Below are 22913 nucleotides of genomic sequence, written 5' to 3'. Positions count from 1 at the left end.
GTTGGTTTGTTCCGTATAGACTCAAAAACGGCTGAACCGATTACCTTAAAATTTTCACAGATTGTGTATATATATTTGATATCAGGAGGGGGGCGGACTCTCCCCCTTACCCAGAAGTACCAGCCAAAAATTTAAGTGGACCGATCGGGACAATATGGGATTCAAATGAAAGGTATTCAAGAGTAGAGTACGAATTTCATAACAAAAGTTGGGTCCAAGTACCTGGGGGGCCGCCCCACCCCCAAAACCCCTTCTAATAGGTTTATTTGACGATCATGACAATATGGGACTCAAATGAAAGGTATTCCGGAGTAGATTACGAATATGGTCAGGAAGTAGGAATAGGCTTAATAATTTATTGATAATGGAAGGGGGCGGACCCTCCACCGTTATCCCAAAAACACCAACCAAAATTAAAAGTGGACCGATAAGGACAATATGGGTATCAACTGAAAAGTATGCGGGAGTATATAACGTATCTGGCATACAAATTCATGTCGAAGTATATGGGGTTACCCCACCCCCACAAAAACGCTCAAAATGGGCACATTAGCCAATCACGGATATATGGGACTCGGTTTGTTTGTTCCGTATAGACTGTAAAACGGCGGAACCGATTTTCTCCAAATTTTCGCATATAGTGTAGGTTGGTCTGAAAGGAAACATAGGCTATATAATTTTTCTGTATCGGAAGGGGGATGGACCCTTCCCCTTATGCCAATAACACAAACCAAAATCAAAAGTGGACCCATCGGGATAATATAGGTATCAAATGAATGGTACCGGAGAGTAGAATACGAATATGGAATAAAAATTTTAGTCTAAATACCCATCGGGCCGCCCCAACCCAAAATTCCCCCAAAACAAACATATTGAACGTTCATTTCAATATGGGGCTCAAATGAAAGGTATTCGGGAGTAGATTTCGAATCTGGCATATACAATCAGATCGAAGTATAGGGGTCACGCCACCCCTCAAAAACGCCATTAGACCCATTATGACTATACGATATTTGGCTGGATCGATTTTCTTAAAATTTTCATAAATAGTGTGCGTTTGTCTGGAAGGAAACATAAGCTATATAATTTTTAGATATCGGGAGGCAGACCCTCCCCCTTACCCCAACAACGTCACCCATATCAAAAAATGGTCCGATGGGCACAATAAGGGTATCAAATGAAAGGTATTGGAGACCAGAAAAACAATATGATACTAAAATTTGCGTCGAAGTACCCAGCGGGCCACCAACCTCAAAACTCCTATAAACAGATGAATTCGAAGTTTATGTCAATACGGGACTCAAATGGAAAGTATTAGACAGTAAGTTACAATTATGGCATAAAACATTAGGGCCAAGTAATGGGAGGTCGCCCACCCCCAAATATCCCCAATGGGCATATTATCCGACCATGGCTATATGGGACTCAAATGAAAGGTATTAGGGAGTAGATTTCGAATCTGGCATACAAAATCGAGTCGAAGTATATGGCTGACCCCAAAACTCCTCAAAACAGATATATTCGAAGTTCATGTCAATATGGGACTCAAATGAAAAGTATCAGGCAGAAGATTACAAATATGGCTCCAACCCAACCCCAAATGGGCATATTAGCCGCCCATGGCTATATGGGACTCAAATGAAAGGTATTAGGGAGGAGATTACGAGTATGTCATTAAAATTTGCGTTCAAGTCTAGGTGGCGCTTTACCTTCTAAAGTTACGTCAAATGGGTTATTTTAACCATTATGACAATATGGGACTCAAATGAAAGGTATTTGAGAGTAGCAAACGAATTTGATATCCAATTTTGGAGGCATGTGTTTTGGGGTACGCCCTAAAGCACCCCCTAAACTGAACTTAATTTCCGTTGGGAATAAAGAACGAATTTGAAATCTATTTTCAGAGCAAAGTGCCGGTGGCCGCCCTAGCCCAGCAAAACACCCTCCAAACGGTTTATATTTACCGGCCATGGCAATATGGGCCTCAAATTAACGGGATTTGGAAGTTTAGCACGCTGATATTTGATATACAGCAATTTGATATCCATATTTGAGTCGATGTCTCTGAGGGGAATCCCTCCACTATAGGGCAGAGGTTAGCATGTCCGCCTATGAAGCTTGGGTTTGAATCCTGGCGAGACCATCAGAAAAAATTCTCAGCGGTGGCTTTCCCCTCCTAATGCTGGCAACATTTATGAGGTTATATGCCATGTAAAACTTCTCTCCAAAGGGTTGTCGCACTGCGGCACGCCGTTCGGACTCGGCTTATCATTGATCTTAAACTTGAATCGGATTGCACTCATTGATAGGTGAGAATTTCGCCCTTGTTCCTTAGTGGAATGTTCATGGGCAAAATTTGCAATTTTTTTTTGACATCCCCTCCCCTAATGAGAACATTACCCTAAGGAAGAACATTACCACCAGGAACCGAGATGGGGCAAATTCTCACACATCAATGAGTGCTTTCCGATTCAAGTTTAATTGTTCAATAATAAGGGACCTTTTTTTATAGCCGAGTCCGAGCGGCGTCCCGCAGTGCGACACCTAAGCACAGCTGTTGGAAGTCATCACAAAACACTACATGCTCAATTTCAGCCACATCGGACAAAAATTGAGGCTTGTAAAGGCTCAGGAAGTCAAATCGGGAGGTCGGTTTATATGTGGGAGCTATATCAGGTTATAGACCGATTTGGACCGCATTTGGCACAATTGTTGAAAGTCATAACGGAACACCACATGCTCAATTTTAGTCAAATCGGACAAAAATTAAGGCTTGTAAGGGCTCAAGAAGTCAAATCGGGAGATCGGGTTATATAGGATTTATATAAGGTTATAGACCGATTTGGACCGTACTCGGCACAGTGGTTGAAAGTCATAAAAGAACACTACATGCAAAATTTCAGCCAAATCGGACACAAATTGCAGCTTGTAAGGGCTAAAGAAGTCAAATCGGGAGATCGGTTTACATATGAGTTATATTAGGTTATAGACCGATTTGGACCGTACTTTGCACAGTGGTCGAAAGTCATAACAGAACACTTAATGCAAAATTTCACCCAAGTCGCACAAAAATTGCTGCTTTTAGGGGCTCAAGAATTCAAATCAGGAGATCGGTTTATATGGGAGCTATATCAGGTTATAGACGGATTTGGGCCGTACTTGGCACAGTTGTTGGAAGTCTCAATAGAACACTACATGCAAAATTTGGGTCTGCATAAAAATGGGCTCAAGAAATCAAATCGGGAGATCGGTTTATATAACAGCTACATATATCAGGTTATAGATCTATTCGGGCCGTACTTGGTACAGTTATTGAAAGTCATAAGAAAACATCACATGCAAAATTTCAGCCAAATTGGACAAAATTTGAGCCTTCCAGGGGCTCAAGAAGTCAAATCGTCAGATCGGTTTATATGGGACCCATATCTTAATCTGAACCGGTATGGCCCATTTGCAATCTCCAACGACCTACATCAATATTAAGTACCTGTGCAAAATTTCAAGCGGCTAGATTTACGCGTTCGACCGCTGTCGGGATTTCGACAGACGGACGGACAGAGCTAAATCGAATCAGAATGTCGAGACGATCAAGAATATACATACTTTACGGGGTCCTATGGGGATTGACTAGATCAGTATACCCCCATCCTATTGTGGTGGGTATAAAAATTCAAGAAATTTTCTCTTAAAACGAAATTGGGTTCTGCGTCTTTACCTGTTTGTTTTCAATTTTTATTTTTTTTTTTTCCTTTCGATGCTGTTTTCTTCCCACTGGCATCTTTTATCTCTAACAGTAAGGTGCAAGGTAAGCAAAACAAACACTGAAGTCCAATATTGATGACGTTTCTTCATTTGTTTAGGTTTTTTATGAGAATTTTTCGACAGGCGAACATGTCTTCGACAAGATACAAGCATCGCTCTAACTATCCTTAACACATTTCAAAGTTGTCAACAAAACACCAGAGCAATAATGCAAGTTACGATGTTCCCTAAAGTTGAGGAAACAACTACAGCTTGCGGTGTCTCCCCTCCACGGTGTGTTTTTTTTTTTTTTTTTTGAATATTAAGGCATTTTTGTTTTTATTTGCAAACATTAACATAACTTTAAATACCGTTATTGACCGACTAAAAAGCAGACGGTTTTTATTTTTATTTTCTTATAAAAATAAAAACAAGAAAAATGGAGGTCAAAACATGTTTAAATGTTTGTGTTTGCTGTTTACGCTTGCCTAACTGTACTCGCCGAAAAGTGGCCTCAGTAATTTATCCCCTGGCAGAGGGATATAATATGTGTGCAAGGTATGTGTCCCTCCTATAGACCTAAACTCAAGGGTTTGTATGTTCGTATGGCAGTCAGTCAATTGACTGAGTGACTGACTCACTTTACAAGCCGCTATATGTGGTCTTGCTCAAGTCGAGTAATGCAAAAAAAGAAAACAGGCAGGGCAGCTCGCATATAAGAATACGCAAAGAAACCAGAACGGAAAAGGATGTCAAGTTTTGATCATGAGCCGATATTATCTCGCTTTTTTTGGATGTTTTTTATTTTCTTTCTTTTCTTCAACGAAATATGTATATGCCTTTATATTTTTATATTCTTGGGTTTTCTTACATTAAATATTGCATTGAATAAATGATGATATCTTTTAGACTTGAGATACAATGGAACAATGGTTGCTTTGAAGCAATTGGAAAATACTCCTACATACAACATTACATCAGATGACCATAACACTACTACAGGACTTCAACTCTGTCAATTTGTTGTAAAACAAAAAAAAATATGGCATATTTCATTTACGATACCTAAAGTATGGATGGACTGTACTCTATAACGTCGTTTTCCAAAACTCCAGCACTTAGGGATGAATACTCGAAATAAAGAAAAATTTACTAATGGTTAGTAAATGTTGTATTCAAACTGAATTTGAAGGCCGAGGCATTATTAATTAAAACAGTAACACGTGAAAGGGTGCTAAGTTCGGCCGGGCCAAATCTTGGAACCGACAACCATGGATTCTTGTAAAAATTTATGCAAAAAAAAAAATTTGTTGAAGGGCATAATTTCATTCTACATATCAAACTTCTGTCTAACCAACAAAAATGAAAGCTTCTAGGAACCGAATAAGGATGATCGAGAGACCGGTTTACGTGGAACCATATAGGGTTATAGTATTTGGCACAGTTATTGGAAGTCGAAACAGAACACCGCATGCAAAATTTCAGCCAAATCGGACAAAAATTGCGGCTTGTAAGGACTCAAGAAGTCAAATCGGGAGATCGGTTTATAAGGCAGCTATATCAGGTTATAAACCGATTTGGACCGTACTTGGCACAGTGGTTGAAAGTCGAAACAGAACACTACATGAAAAATTTCAGCTAAATCAGGCAAAAATTGAGGCCCAAGAAGTCAAATCGGGAGATCGGTGTATATAAGAGCTATATCAAGTTATAGACCGATTTGGACCGTACTTTACACAGTGGTTGAAAGAACAAAACAAAACAGAACACTACATGCAAAATTTCAGCCAAATCAGGCAAAAATTGCGGCTTCCAGAGGCCCAAGAAGTCAAATCGGGAGATCGGTGTTTATGGGAGCTATATCAAGTTATAGACCGATTTTAACCGTACTCAACATAGTTGTTGGAAGTTCTTACAGAACACTACATGTTCAATTTCAGCCAAATCGGACAAAAATTGCGGCTCGTAAGGACTCAAGAAGTCAAATCGGGAGATCGGTTTATATGGCAGCTATATAAGGTTATAAACCGATTTGGACCGTACTTGGCACAGTGGTTGAAAGTCGAAACAGAACACTACATATAAAATTTCAGCTAAATCAGGCAAAATTTGAGGCCCAAGAAGTCAAATCGGGAGATCGGTGTATATAAGAGCTATATCAAGTTATAGACCGATTTGGACCGTACTTTACACAGTGGTTGAAAGAACAAAACAAAACAGAACACTACATGCAAAATTTCAGCCAAATCAGGCAAAAATTGCGGCTTCCAGAGGCCCAAGAAGTCAAATCGGGAGATCGGTGTATATGGGAGCTATATCAAGTTAAACACCGATTCGGACCGTACTCAACATAGTGGTTAAAAGTCAGAACAGAACACTACATGCAAAATTTCAGCCAAATCGGACAAAAAATGGGGCTTCCAGAGGCTCAAGAAGTCAAATCGGGAGATCGGAGTATATGGGAGCTATATCTGGTTATAGACCGATTTGAACCGTGCTCAACGTATTTGTTGGAAATCCTAACAGAACATCGCATGCCAAATTTCAGCCTAATTGGATGAAAATTGCGGCTTCGTGAGGCTCAAGAAGTCAAATCGGGAGATCGGTTTATATGGGAGCGATATCTAAATCTGAACCGATATGGCCCATTTGCAATCGCCAATGACCTACATCGATATTAAGTATCTGTGAAAAATTTCAAGCGGCTAGGTTTACGCGTTCGACCGCTGCCATGATTTCGACAGACAGACGAACAGATGGACGGACCAGGCTAGATCGACTCAGAACGTCAAGAGGATCAAGAATATATATACTTTGTGGGGTCTTAGACGAATATTTCGAAGTGTTACAAACGGAATAACTAAATTAGTATACCCCCATCCTATGGTGGTGGGTGTAAAAATGTGCAAAGCTCGGCTGGGTCGAATCTTATGTACCCTCCACCAAGAATTGCATGAGTGAAGTTCTTTGCAAGGTTTCTCCTTAAAAGCAGAACTAAAAAATGATAACGAACTGCCAAACATTACACCCCGATGATTTTTACACCTTCTACCTTAGGATAGGGGTGCACTCAACGAAATTTGTTATTCAAAATCGCAATAATGTTTGCTAAAACCACAATTTTTGCCTACTGAAAATGGAAAAGAAGACACGACCGCTGTTTGAGCAAACAAAGGGCTGCTGCTTCAGCAAACATTTCCGTCTGCTAATTCAACTAACGAAATCTGCTGTTTTAACTACAAAATCTACAAATATTCAACACGTATTACTGCTAAACAGGCAAAGAATTGTTGTTGCGAAAGCAAATAAAGCAGCTGGCATTTTCAACAAACAGCAGACATTTTAGCAGACAGCCTGCTGGTCTGAAATTGCAAACAATTTGCTATGACAATAGAACTACTGCTGTAATAGCTGAAAAATTAACTACAAACAGTCAGCAGACAATGTCTGCTATTATCAGCAAACTTCTTTCTATGAGTGTATACTTATGTCGTCATTCCGTTTGTACCGCATCGAAATATTGATCTAAGACCCAACAATTTAAGCTTCAAACCATTAAAGTCACCCGGACCTGATGGAATATTTCCGGCGATACTACAGAAGGAGGCCGACTATCTGGCGCCCCATCTGGCCACTATTTTCACAGCGTGCCTAGGACTTGCATATACTCCGAAAGCCTGGCAAGATGTATGGGTGGTATTTGTACCCAAACCCGACAAGGCAAGTTATGCCTTAAGTTATGATACCAAAGGCCTACAGGCCTATAAGCCTTACGTCCTTTCTACTTAAAACCATGAAACGTATTGTGGATATCTGGATAAGTAGAACATCCAGCGAACTGCTCAAACACAAACTGGAGACTATTCTAGATATCCGACTCATAGACATACAGATTTAGAGTGAGGCAGCCATTGCGGCTATGAGACTTAAGGCTTTGGAGAATGGATAGAAGGTAGCAGCAGGTCATATCGTCGCGGTATAATCGTCTCAAGTATCCGATCAGAAACCTCTTCCATTCCTTCCAGTTTTCCTATTTTCGCCACCTATATATCCCAAAAAGTCATTCAAAGTATGTGTCAAATGCCGTACTTGGTGGTGGGTACCCAAGATTCGGCCTGGCCCAACTTAGCACATTTTTACTTGTTATACCCAAGTTTACCAAAACGCAGGTAAAGTTCTTTAATGGTCCAAATCGGACAATATTTGGATATAACTGCCAAATAGACCGATCTGGCGATTGAGGGTCTTAAGACGTAAAAGCCGCATTTTATGGCCGATTACGCTGAAATTTGAAACAGGAAGTTGTACTAGGGGCCCCGATATGCAAACCGAATATGAACCATATGGTTCACATCGGACCATATTTAGATACAGCTGTTATATTGACAAAATTAGATCGGTCCATATTAAAATATAGCTGCCATATAAGACGATCTGCCGATTAAGGGTCTTGAGCCCATAAAAGCTGTATTTATAACCTGATTTCGCTGAAACTTGAGACAGTGAAATGTTTTAAGCCTTCCGTCATCACACCTATATATGGTTCAGATGGGACAATATTTAGATATAGCTGTCATAAAGACCGATCTGCCGATTTAGGGTCTTAAGTCAATAAAAGCCGTAATTATTATCCGATTGCGCTGAAATTTGAAATCATTAGTTGATTAAAGCCTCCTAATATCCCACTTAAATATGGTTCAGATGGGTCTATATTCAGATATAACTGCCATATAGGGCGATCTGTCGATAAAGGGTCTTGAGCCCATAAAAACTTCATTTATAACCCGATTTCGCCAAAACTTGAGACAGTGAGTTGTTTAAAGCCTCCCATCATCACACCTAAATATGGTTCAGATCGGACAATATTTAGATATAGCTGCTATATAGACCGATATGCCGATTTAGGGTCTTAAGCCAATAAAAGCTGTAATTATTATCTGATTGCGCTGAAATTTTAAGTAGTGAAATCATTAAAGACTCCCGATATCCGACTCAAATATGGTTCAGATCGGTCTATATTCAGATATAGCTATCGTATGGACCGGTCTGCCGATTAAGGGTCTCAAGCCCATAAAAGTTGTATTTATTACCCGATTTCGCTGGAATTTGATACAGTGACTTGTATTAAGCCTCCCGTCATCCGACTAGCATATGGTCAAAATGAGACTATATTTAGATTTAGCTGCCATATAGGCCGATCTTCCAATTTAGGGTCTTAAGCCCATAAAAATCGGATTTTTTGCTCGATTTCGCTGAAACTGTGACTTGTATGAGAGTTAGCGGATGCTAATTTAGACATGATCTAGACCAACCCCAGTTTGCATAGTACTATGGATGTGGTAGAGGAGTTGTTATAAAAGAGAATGGTTAATTTATCCATGATGGTAGGTACCCATGATTCGACCCGGCCGAACTTAACGTGCTTTATTTATTTTGTTTTTTTTACGTCATTACTCACAAAACTATGATTATTACGCTTCTAGAATTAAACAATTAAATTATTAAACAATTTCTATTGCGTAGTTCCGTTGCAACACAACTTTTGTTTAGTGTTCTCACACTGCATTTGTTTGCAATAATTAAAATGACCCATTTTTTTGCACAGACTTCCGTAAGACTTTAATTCTTTGTGCATAATAAAAAGAGCACATATTAAATGAAAATTGTTACAAATTAATGCCAGCCTGTTGAGAAACTAATTGTAATTCCATTAGAATATGAATGAATGTGAAAATTAAAAAAAAAAAAGAAAAATGCTTCAAATTTATATCCGATTAAGGCAGTTATTAGGAAAGCAAGCTAGTTGCTATAGAATTTTACAAAATTAAGTTTTTAAGAAAAATTTTAATAACTTTAATGAGATTAATACTTATTTGAAGTATTCTCATTTATTGGGTTGCCCAAAAAGTAATTGCCGGGTTTTCATATAGTCGGCGTTGACAAATTTGTTCACAGCTTGTGACTCTGTAATTGCATTCTTTCTTCTGTCAGTTATCAGCTGTTACTTTTAGCTTGCTTTAGAAAAAAAGTGTAAAAAGAGTATATTTGATTAAAGTTCATTCTAAGCTTTATTAAAAATGCATTTACTTTCTTTTAAAAAATCCGCAATTACTTTTTGGGCAACCCAATAAATTATAGTAAGGTTAGGTTAGGTTTGCTGAAGACCCTTGAGAGATTGATAGAAACATATCTTAGGGCAAAGATCCCTGGAGATCACTTGTCGCGTCAGAAGCATGCATCCACTTGTCGCTGCAGAAGCAAAATCCAGTAAAACAGCCCTTCACGACCTAATCGGCTACATAGAGCGTTCTCTCGCTGTCAACGAATATACAATGGTAGCATTGTATATTCCTTTACATTGAAGGGGCTTTCAATAATGTGAAACAGACGCCAGTCATGAAGGAGTTGAAGTTTCTAGGCATCAACTCTACCTTAAGAAAGTTTATTAATAACCTACTACTAAAAGATGCATTACAGCAGGCTAGGGATCTGTGGATCTAAAAAGATGGGTCAGCAGAGGAACACCTCAAGTAGGTGTACTATCTCCTCTACTTTGGAATATGGCCATTAACAATATATTATTGTCTCTGGAAGAAAAAGGCGTAAAAGTGGTCGCGTTTGCTGATGACGTGGCAATTGCGGTTAGGGGAAAGTTTCCCAGTACTCTAAGAAATATACTTCAGGAAGCTCCACGTGCAACAGCAATGGGCTACCGAAAGTGGTCTGGGTATAAATCCGTGCAAGACTGAAGTGGTTCTTTTCAGCAGCAGATACAAGTTGTCTACAGTGTCACCTGTCTCCTTGAGAGGAGAGAATATTCCATACTTACAGAAAACGCAAAATACCTTGGTGTTTTGCAACTCTCGCGCAAGAAAGGCAACTCTAGCCCTATACTCCTGCAAGAGAACCATTGGCAAAAGGTGGGGTATTAGACCGCGGGTCATGCACTAGGAATATACTGCAGTTGCCAGACCTATAATGCTATATGGTGTTGTGGTCTGGTGGACGGCGTTTCAAAAGTCCACCTTCTGTTCAATACTGTGTTATCCTGGATTCAATATCTCATGTTTCAGGAAGTGCTGATTACACCCTACCTCAGCCGCTTTGTTTTGATAAAAAGAACTGTACCACTATTCCTGACAGAAGTTACATAGACTTTACCGATGATTCCAAACTAAATGACCAGGTGGGCTTTGGGGTGTACTCTAAAGGGGGTGTACATCTAGAACTGGTCATATTGGAGAGGTTACCCGACCACTGCAGTGTGTATTAATTGGAAATCCATGCAATTAAGGAAGTGGTGGAATGGTTAAGACTGTGCCTGGCAGCCATTAAATCCCTGGAAATGTATTTCTGAACACAAAAACCGCCCTCGACTGTCGCAGATCTCTTAACGAGATGGCTGAACAGTTCCAAATTCAACTGTTCTGGGTGCCGGGCCACAGAGATATCCCAGATAATTGCAAAGTGGGTGAGGTTGCGAGACTAGGAACTACCTGACACATTTCAGGAAAACTGGAATCTGTAAACTAAGTTTTCAGGACCAGGCCCGAAGGGCAAAAAATGATAGATGGTCACAAATAAGGGGATGTGAGCATTCCAAAACTATGTGGCCTAATCTAGACTTGAAGAGGTCTACCGCTTTGCTGTCACTGGCTAGAACAGTCATTGTGTCCGTCATGACAGATCACTGTCTAATCGGAAAACACGCTGACAGACTGTAGGTTACCAGCAACGACTTTTGCAGAAGCTTGAAGAAGAAGAGACTATAGAACACCTTCTGTGTGTGTGTCCCGCACTGGCAGTCAGAATAAGTTCCTCTTAGGTTCTCATTATTTTAAGGTATTTGAGGTATTGTTGGGATTTTTAATGCAACCTGGATGGTTCAACGGTAGGAACTAGAAGGTATTTTCCTTCTTCTGTTTCCGTAATATCACAATGGACGAAAACGTCTAAGTGAGTCTGATGGCAGACTGCCACTTAAACTCACCTAGATTTGGTAAAAGGTAAATGTTCACATTCTCTTAATTATGGTAATTCTGTACAAATTGTGCTAAAAGAATTTTAACTCACCTTTGTTTTGTCAAAGAATCAAAGAAGTTAACAGCGATTATAAAAATCAAATTCGAAACTTCAATTCCTGCAAAAAAAAAGAGAAAAATATCAAAATTAGAATTTTGTTGAAATTTGTTAAATTTTAAAGCATTTTCTTATAAAGGGTGATTTTTTTGAGGTTAGGATTTTCATGCATTAGTATTTGACAGATCACGTGGGATTTCAGACATGGTGTCAAAGAGAAAGATGCTCAGTATGCTTTGACATTTCATCATGAATAGACTTACTAACGAGCAACGCTTGCAAATCATTGAATTTTATTACCAAAATCAGTGTTCGGTTCGAAATGTGTTCAAATTTTGACAAATTTTGTTCAGCGATGAGGCTCATTTCTGGTTGAATGGCTACGTAAATAAGCAAAATTGCCGCATTTGGAGTGAAGAGCAACCAGAAGCCGTTCAAGAACTGCCCATGCATCCCGAAAAATGCACTGTTTGGTGTGGTTTGTACGCTGGTGGAATCATTGGACCGTATTTTTTCAAAGATGCTGTTGGACGCAACGTTACGGTGAATGAACACATTTCGAACCGAACACTGATTTTGGTAATAAAATTCAATGATTTTCAAGCGTTGCTCGTTAGTAAGTCTATTCATGATGAAATGTCAAAGCATACTGAGCATCTTTCTCTTTGACACCATGTCTGAAATCCCACGTGATCTGTCAAATACTAATGCATGAAAATCCTAACCTCAAAAAAATCACCCTTTATGATAATCTAGTCGTTCCGTTTGTAACACCACGAATTATTGATCTAAAACCCCATAAAGTATATATATATTCCTGATCGTCTCGACATTCTGAGTCGATCTAGCCCTGTCCGCCCGTCCTCTGTCGAAATCATGATAGCGGTCGAACACGTAGAGCTAGCCACTTGTAATTTTCGCACGGATACTTTATATTGATGTAGGTCGATGGGGATTGCAAATTGGCGATATCGATTCAGATTTGGATATACCTCCCATACAAACCCATCTCTCGATTTGACTTCCTGAGCCCCTAGGAGCCACAATTTTTGTCGGATATGGCTGAATTTTTGCATGTGATGTTCTGTTATGACTTCCAATAACTGTTCGAAGTACGATCCGAATCGGTCTGTAACCTGATATAGGTCCCTATATAAACCGATCTCCCAATTTGATTTCTTGAGCCCCTGGAAGCCGCAATTTTTGTCCGATTTGGCTGATAGTTTGCATGTAGTGTTCTGTTATGACTTCCAATAACTGTGTGAAGTACGGTTCAAATCGGTTTATAAGCTGATATAGCTCCCATATAAACTAATCTCCCGATTTGATTTTTTGAGCCCCTGGAAGCCTAAATTTTTGTCCAATTTGGCTAAAACTTTACAGATAGTGTTCTGTTATAATTTCCAACAACTATGCCGAATACGGTCTAAATTGGCCTATAACCCGATATAGCTCCCATATAAACCGATCTCCCGATTTGACTTCCCCTCGAGCCCTTACAAGCTGCAATTTTTGTCTGATTTGGCTGAAATTTTGCACAGTTGTTCCATTATGTGTTCCATAATGACTTCCAACATCTGTGCCAAGTATAATCCAAATCGGTCTATAACCCGATATGGCTCCCATATTTTAGTAGAATCCGTGGTAGTGGGTTCCCAAGATTCAGCCCAGCCGAACTTAGCACGCTTTTACTTGTTTTTCTTAAATTTAAACCCAAAACCTCCTTAATGAAAGCCTCCATATCCATTCATTTTAAATGGAAAAGAGCGACATCCAACTAGAGCTCAGAGCTCAAAATTGTGCTAATTATTGCAGGTCACAAAGCAGACAAGACCAACAACATCATCCCATCACTTCACTAACTTCGAAGACAACAGTGTGACAATAACCAGAGCATCAATTGTAACAAAACAGACCCTAGAATTTAGCACTGCATACACAAAGAGATCTCAAAACGGATACTTTACTGTAATGTGTGACAAAATAAAAAAAAAATAGACTATGAACGGAAATAAATTTCATGAATGAAGAAGTGGGTTGACTGCAAAAAACAAAAACCACACCCCACTAGAAATGCCAATGTGAGTGAAAATATATGAAGTCTAACAAAGACATGGTAGTTAAATGCCACCAGACAATCACATCCCTGCAAATGGGAATAAGTGATGTCAGCGAGTAAAATATGCCTGAACACCTACAGCTAAAGGGTGCATATGAATATTAGGGTGGGTCGATTTAAAATAGGTATAAAATAGATTGGTTGCAATAATAACCAGGACGATAAAATCACGAATAGTCTTGGAGTGGAAGAAGGAGATTAACGCCTTCTCTGAGAATGGCACGATCCACATCGATTGAGTGTCGACCCACAGCGGAGTAAAGGGGAATGAAAGGGCAGACGATTTATTTACAATACGTTTCGTGATTTTGAGTGGAAACGATGTAAGGCTTATACGTATGTGGGCCTTTGCTGTCCCCTTGCCGGGTATAAATACCACCCTTATCTCCTGCCAGGCTTTCGAAATGCATGCTAGCCACAATGTGACAATAGTGGCCAGATGAGGCGCCAGATAGTTGGCCTCCTTTTGTAGTAACGCCGCAAAGATTTCTTCAGGTTCGGGTAACTTAAATGGTTTTAAGCTCCTCAAGTCTTCCTTGACTATAAATTACGTTATGATTAACCTTCTATCAACCTCATTATTCCAAGATTCCGGTGTCTCCGTGAGTCCCATCGTATCCTGCGGAAAATTAATTTTCATCAAAAGCCTCAACATGCCCTCCGTTGTCTCTCGTCTACTAACTTTTCAGTTTGGACATGGGTTTTTGAAAGAAACTTTTTCATCTTGGCGGCGTCATTAACGCTATCAACCTGGGCGCAGAAAAGCTTCCAGGAGGCACGTTTTGCCGCCCCGGTAATCATATTGTATTCCTTGAGCCGTGTGTAGCACACATCCCAATAAACTTCCGCTTTTTTACGATGCGTAAGTTCTGATATTGGCCGTAACTGCTGATACGAGTGTTAAGGGATCTGATTAGGATATGGGACTTTTGTGCGTTCAATGCCTTCAATCAGAGAACAGCTCTAAGACTTTATGAACTCAAGATTTCTTATCGGGAGATCGATATAAAGGGGGCTAAATTAAGATAGAGGCTATCTTTGAACTTAAGGCTGTAAAATTATTTCAACAAACGGAAGGACAGACATGTCTAGATCCTATACGAATAACGACGATCTAATTCTTCTAATTCTTTGTAGCGTTGACAATTTATAATTCAATGTGTTCCAAATGGATTTGCAAAATGGCCAACTCTTCGGTGGTGGTTATAAAAACATGTGCCCCATTTTTGGCCATCCGCAGAGAAGGCGTTAATGTCCTTCTTACACTGCAAGACTATTTGCGACCTTACCATCCTGGTTGTTATTGCCCTTATGGCAATTTTACTGTCCGTAAAGATAGTCAGGCAATCTAAAACAGATATCAGTCCCTGGGTTCTAAATGTAGAACCCCAGGCCCACTTTGTCTGAGTTAGTTGGGACTTTTCTTAAATATTGGTAGGAAATAATTTTCTTGAGTGGCAACACTGGTTATGAGGACGTAAAGAAAGAAGAGACTATAGGACATAAATGGGCAGCACACACATCCGCACATAAATTCCTATGCCCGCGGTTATAAAAAAAACGAACACAAGCACACAGACAGTTTAAACGACTTCGGGTGGCTTCGACTGACTCGATGGTTGGTGTTACTCACACAAACACAGTTTGGTCTTTTTAACAGTGGTAGTGTATCCATCCCTGCTTTAGAACATCTGCTTTGTGTGTGTCCCACATTGGTAGTTAGAAAAAGTCCCACTTCAGGTTCTCATTTTTTTGAGAAGTTATGTGAAATCTGGCTGAAATTTTGCACATAGTGTTCTGTTATGACTCCCAACAACTGTGCCAAGTTCGATTACAATCGGTCAAGAACATGATAAAGCTCCCATATAAAGCGATCTCCCGATTTGACTTCTCGAACCCTTACAAGTCGCGAGTTTTTTTCCGGTTTGGCTGAAATTTTGCATATTGTTGTGCTATTATGACTCTCAACAGCTTTACCAGAAATGGTCTAATTCGGTCTATAACTAGATATATCCCATATATTTTAGCAGAATCTATGGTGGTGGGTTCATCAGAATCAATCAGCGATCGAAATTTGAAACGGATGCTCGTGTCCGTTAGTTTATAGGAAACTAAATTTAACGATAGCATCTTTAGTCCAAAGTTTTAGTGCTTTGGCTCGTTTTCGTTGCTAAAATCCTACAAATAAGGAAATATCTTAAATTTTGGGCCAACTTTTTTTCTGTGTAAGAATACCAACCTATAAAGTTTTCAAAATGTTTTGCCTAATTTTTCCACCAAATTGATTATAATTCGGCATGCCCGAATTAAATTTGTCACAAATTTCACCAGAAATCCTCAACACCTAGAAAATGTCAAACACTATTTGTTGATGTTTGACATTTTCTAGGCTACCCTTTTGCTACCATTTAAAATAACTACTAAAAGCCTCATTACACCTCCCTCGTATGTCTAGCAGACATTCAACAAAAAAGTTCAACTGTAAACTTCACCTCTCTCCCTTACTCTTATGCCATGTATCGCAATAAACAGTGGTTTGTGTGTGTGCTGCCTCCCTTTCACACACTATTCGAATGTAGGTTTACTGGTCTTTCTTCTTCGTCTCTAACCATAGACGAAGCTAGACAATAGAAAAATTATTTTATTGTTGTTGTTATAGTTGTTATTGTTGTTGCTAGTTTAATGAGTTACCAGAAAATGAGTTTACAGTCATTTAGTCACTTTGAATGAAATGTCCCCCTCCCCAACATCCATCTACTACTACTCGGCCATTTTTATTATGGATTTTTTGTTTTTTTATGTCTTGCCTACTTCGGGAAGCCATCTCTATCATCTCTTGGTGTTTGTTGTTGTTGTTTAGTGATGAGTGAATAAGAGAAGGGGTGGTGGTGGTGGGATGAATGTTCGTTTCTCTATGCATATTTAAATGCAACTACAACAACAATTCCATTCACTTTGCCATAGAAACAGTTGCAGTGCAAAACGCAAATGAGATGATGATGTTGATGTTGAATGGCAAAGATGACGGCACCGTATAGAAATTCTTAGAAAATTCATAGAATGCATTGTGCACAAGGAAAAGGAAACGACAATGGAAATGAGCACTTGCCATCGTAGCCGTAGTCGTCGTCATCGACATCATCATCTATTGCTTTAGCATATCCAGATTGGCCATAGTTTCTGAGGAATGATAAAATTATGCGTAATTTTTGTTTTATTATTTGCGTTGTATAGAAAAAAAATGTGTCATTATTTTCAAATTATGCCAAACTATAACTGAAGTGACTAAAGTTGGCAGACTGGCGATAAAAATTATAATTATATCCTCCAACATAGTATAGGGTAAACTAAGTTTATCATTCCGTTAGTAACACATCGAAATACTTGCAGAAGACCAAATAAAGTATATATTTTCTTGATCGTCATAACCATTTAAGTCGAACTAGCCATGTCCGCCTGTTTTTCCGTTCGTCCGTCCGTCTGTCTCTCGGTGGAAAGCACGCTAACTTTCGAAGTACACAGAAAAAAATATCACGAAAATTTTTTCAATTAATTTTTTAATTGACTAAAAAATATTTGTTTAAGGTGACGATAGGTGAAGAAAATCCTATGGGGGGATCCAGATCGAGAGACGACGTGGCTATTACTGAAAGGAGCAGGAGGAGTAAGAAGGAGGTCAGTATAGCAATTGGTCTCATAACGGGATACATAGGACTACGAGCTCACTTATGTAAAACCGGTGAGGCAAGTGAAAGCATGTGTGAACATGAGGGGAAGGTGATGAGACGTTGGAGTATTTCCTTTGTCAGATACCGGCACTTAGGGAAACCTGGAAGGAATGGAAGAGGTTTTCGATCGGATATCTGAGACGACACTTGAGAACGAGTTCGAGGCACTGCTGTCAGCGACACAGTCTTGAATTGACTAGTATTGCCATCTGGAAGATCATGTTACACAGTTGGATCAAAGCTAGAGGACAGAATGGGCCCGGAAGTCTACATTGAGAACCCAAGGACTGAGATCAGTTTTAGACTGCGTGACTATAAGTCAGGTCATGCAGGCGTAGATCCGAGCGATCACGGGCAATAACAACCAGGACGGTAAAGTCACAAACAGTCTTGGAGGGTAAGAAGGGGATTAATGCCTTCTCTGAGGATGGGACAATCCGCATCATTTGGGTGCTGGGCCATAGTGGAGTAACTGGCAATGAGAAAGCACACGATTTGGCTATGAAGGCCAGAGAACTGCCGTCGATAAACTTTGTTAAACCGAAACCTTTCGGGTCGACGCAGTCCAAATTAAGGGCGTGGGCGATAAATGAGCAAGCAACCCTGTGGAACAGCGAAACGGTCGGGGTGGACAAAGTAAATCTTATGGAGAGATCTGGATTGTGAGAAGACGAGACTATTACTGAAAGGAAGTAAGAAGTAAGAAGCTCTCGTTATCATAATGGGACACTTATGTAAAATCGATGCGGCAAGTGATAGCATGTGTAGGGCATGCGGGGAATATGATGAGACGTTGGAGCATTTGCTATGTCATTGCTCGGCTTTCGCGTCTATAACAGATACCGGCACTTAGGTGGGGACACAATACCAGACATTACTGAAAGGAAGTAAGAAGTTGGTCAGTATAGCTCTCGTTATCATAATGGGACACTTATGTAAAATCGATGCGGCAAGCGATAGCATGTGTAGGGCATGCGGGGAATATGATGAGACGTTGGAGCATTTCCTATGTCATTGCTCGACTTTCGCGTCTATAACAGATACCGGCACTTAGGTGGGTACACAATACCAGACATGAACTAACTAAGGGCGTGGCATGAAAATAATTAAGAATTTTGTCAGTAGCACAGAATTAGATTTAGATTTTCTTTTCTTTAGGTGTATGTCCATAGTGGATAGGGGCGAATTAATATCCGCACCCTTTTTTCATCCTAACCTAATTGGATCAATTAAAAAATTAATTGAAAATGTCAAGAAAACTCAATAATTTTTTTAATTGGATCAATTAAATAATTAATTAATTAAATATTATTAAACATTTTTTCAATCACCTTCATCAAAAACGTGATTGATTTTATCATTTTTATACCCTATACCACCACTCTGGTATAGGGTATTATAAGTTTGTGCATTTGTTTGCAACGCTAAGAAGGAGAAGAACTGGACCCATTAAAAAGTATACCGATCGACTTAGAATCACTTTCTGATTCGATTTAGCCATGTCCGTCTGTGAGTCCTTGTATTCTTGTAATCAAGGTACAGATCGCTTTTGTTGTCCAATCGTTACAAAATTTTGCACATATAATTTTTTTGCCCAAGGACAAACGCTATTGATTTTGGTAAAAATCTGATCAGATTCAGATATACCCCCCATATATATGTATCGCGCGATTTGCATTTTAATGGCCGTAGTAACTAAAATTTTCAACCGATCTGCATAAAATTTCGCATGAACTGTTTTGCTACTGATCTCAACATATCTACAAGATTTCATCAAAATCGGTTCAGACTCAGATATACCTTCCATATATATGTATCGCCCGATTTGCACTTTAATGGCCGTACTAACTACAATTTTCAACCGATCTGCATAAAATTTGGCATGAACTGTTTTGCTACTGATCTCAACATTTTTGCAAGATTTCATCAAAATCGGTTCAGATTCAGATATACCTCCCATATATATGTATCGCCCGATTTTCACTTTAATGGCCGTAGTAACTACAATTTTCAACCGATCTGCATAAAATTTGGCATGAACTGTTTTGCTACTGATCTCAACATATCTGCAAGATTTCATAAATATCGGTTCAGATTTGGATATAGCTCCTATAAATATTTATCGCCGGATTTTCACCTAACTACAATTTAAAAAAAAATATCTCATCGAAAAAAGTCGGTAATTCTTGAGCTCCTATAAGGCGCAATTCTTATGCCAATAGGCTGTAATTTTGCACAACAATTTCTACTATGACCTTCAGCATACGTGTCAAATATGGTCTGAATCGATAGAGATAGAAAACCTTATATAGCTTCCATATAAAGCGATCTCCCGTTCTTATCCGATTTCGCTGAAATTTCGGACAATAACTCTTACTATGACCTTCAACCGATCCTTCGATCTTATCCCACTTCGCTGAAATTTCGCACAATGACTTCTACTATGATTTTCAACATACGTGCCAAATATGGTTAGAATCGGTTCATAACCTGATAAAGCTTCCATATAAACCGATCTCCCGAATTTACTTCTTGAACCCGTATAGGGCGCAATTCTTATCCGATTTAGCTTTCATCTTGCACAATGATTTCTACTATGATTTTCAACATAGGTTCCAAATATGGCCTCAATCGGTCTATAACCTGATATAGCTCCCATTTAAAGCGATCGCCTGATTTTGCTTCTTGAACCACTATATGGCTCAAATTTTATCCGATTGGCTGAAATTTTGCACAACGACTTCTATTATGGTCTACAATATATGTGCCAAATATGGTCTCAATCGGTCTATAACCTGATATAGGTCCCATACAAAACGATCTCCTGATTTTACTTTTTGAACCCCTATAGGGCGAAATTCTTATCCGATTTGGAGGTCATCTTGCACAATGACTTCTATTATGGTCTCCAACATACGTACCAAATATGGTCTGAATCGGTCTATAACCTGATAAAGCATCCATATAAACCGATCTCCATATTTTACTTCTTGAGCTCCTATAGGGCGCAAATCTTAACCGATTTTGCTGAAATTTTGCGCAATGAATTTTATTATGGTCTCCAACATACATGCCAAATATGGTCTGAATCGGTCTATAACCTGATATAGCTTCAATAGCATAGCAATTCTGCTCCATTATCCTATGTTTGCCTAAAGAGATATGGGTCAAAGAACTTGACAAATGCGATCTATGGTGGAGGGTTCATAAGACGCTTTTACTTGATTTGCGAAGTGACTTTTTTCAGATGTGTATTAATTATACAAATACTAGTAGGCTAGGAAGCAGGTGATCCTCTTTTTGTTTTTTTCATACTGTTTTGTCCCCTTCTACAAGAGCGAATTAAGGGTCCAGGGCATCACTGTCTGTTATACTTTAAATTCGTTGCTTTATAACGATGATGATTAGTGTTGATGGGTATTTAGATGTGTGGCTGTGTGTGTGTGTGTATTTCATATGCCAGGTTTGTATGTTCTCAGTTCTATTCAATTATAGTTTCCTATAGAGAAACCAAAAGCTATAAAATGCCTATGAAATAAACTGTGATGTTAGACAACAACAAAAACAACAACAACAAAAACCGACTGAAAGATGACTGTGCTCTAGACCCCTTATGACAATGTTGACGATGATGCAGCTGGGAATGTTTGTGAGCCATACTGTTGTTATACGCTTGTTGTCATTTCATATTTTCTAGTTTCATATTTCTTTAATGATAGCTCTTGTTGTTGCCATGGAGAGAGCGAGAGAGAGAGAGAGAGGGAGAGAATGTTTGTTAGTTCAGCAGTGGCCTTTTAACCAGAAATCATAAAATTCTTTGTGAGGAAAAATTCATTATTTGCAGCAAGCGTTTTTTTTTTCTTGCTCAAAATGATGCAAAAATAATTTTTGATATTGTTTTGTAATAAAGATTTTGTTGTTCTTTGCACACATTTTTGTAGGTTTATATATCCTCCTCGACAGCAATACCCATTGTTATAGATATAGTCACAGCCATAGTAATTTAAATTAATTGGTTCGAAATGGTATTCCTCTGACATAATCAAATGTTGAATACTTTTCAGAAGAAGTGGACGTGAGTAAGATGGCACTCGAGGGGTTAGTAAGAATTTCTAGATCATAATATATGTCAAGCGTAAGGGATACCAATTATAGCCATGACAGTTGTGGACACTGACTCCGTGGTGCCATCTGGATTAGCAAACTTTTACATCTTTTGAAAGTCCCCCAATAGCCGAGTTGGTGGCGTGTTCGGATCAACAATGTGGGGTTCGTGGGTTCGATTCCCATCAGAAGCCTTGTCTCTCACTACTGTGTTATCACAATGAACTAAAGTTGAATAAGTGAGGCTGTTAAAAAAAAAGTAAAGTAAAAGCAAGTAAAAGCGTGCTAAGTTCGGTCCGGCCAAATCTTGGCAACCAACCAATATGGATTCTGTTAAAAATTTATGCAAAGTAATTTTCGTTGAAATTGACCACGTTGTGATAGAAGGAGAGCATTCATCCAGAGTGTTAGATGTACAATCGATCTATGGAGCGAATGTAGATTCGGATCATTACCTTGTTGCAGCAAAGTTTCGCACCCGTTTGAGTATGGCGAGGAAAGTACGATCTGACACTGCACGGAAGCTGGACATTGAAAAGCTGCAAACACAACAGATTGCAACGGCATGCTCCACTCGACTGAGTCAACTGATTGATGAAAGCACTCCTTGTTCTGATGATATAATGGTGCAGTGACAAACTATTGCCCACTCCATGGAAAATGCCACAAAACCCGTACTTGGGTACCGGAAGCCTCGCCCAAGAAACTCATGGTACCACCAAGAGTGTCAAGAGCTACTGAAGTCAAGAATGCGGCATATAGACCAACCCTGCAATCAGTAGCAACACGCCAAGGGAAGGAGAGAAATCGAGAGAAAAGGAGAGAGGAGAAACGTCTATTCTGCAGAAAGAAAAAGGAAATGGAAAGACGTGGAAAGGAGAGAGAAGAAACGTCTATTCCGCAGAAAGAAAAAGGCAATGGAAAAACGTGAGTGTGAGCGAGTGGAAATGTACAGGAGTCTCGGACAAAAATTGCGGCTTCCAGGGGCTCAAGAAGTCAACTCGGGAGATCGATTTATATGGGAGATGAAGGAGAGATATCAGGAGAAAAGGAGAGAGGAGAAACGTCTATTCCGAAGAAAGAAAAAGGCAATGGAAAAACGTGAGTATGAGCGAGTTGAAATGTACAGGAGTCTCGGACAA

At 39.4% G+C, this 22913-nt stretch overlaps 1 long non-coding RNA gene across 1 annotated transcript in view; it reads right to left on the bottom strand.

The window, feature by feature from the left end:
* The window catches only part of LOC131996350 (uncharacterized), a 68724-nt gene that overhangs the window by 28629 nt on the left and 17182 nt on the right, over positions 1–22913 (bottom strand). Inside the window, exon 2 of the long non-coding RNA XR_009397790.1 lies at positions 11815–11881. This is a non-coding gene — a long non-coding RNA (uncharacterized LOC131996350). The remainder of the gene's footprint in view (positions 1–11814; positions 11882–22913) is intronic.

The sequence above is a fragment of the Stomoxys calcitrans genome, chromosome 3, assembly GCF_963082655.1.
Source record: "Stomoxys calcitrans chromosome 3, idStoCalc2.1, whole genome shotgun sequence".
NCBI classification, from domain to species: Eukaryota; Metazoa; Arthropoda; class Insecta; order Diptera; family Muscidae; genus Stomoxys; species Stomoxys calcitrans.
This window is presented reverse-complemented; position numbering and strand designations above follow the sequence as displayed.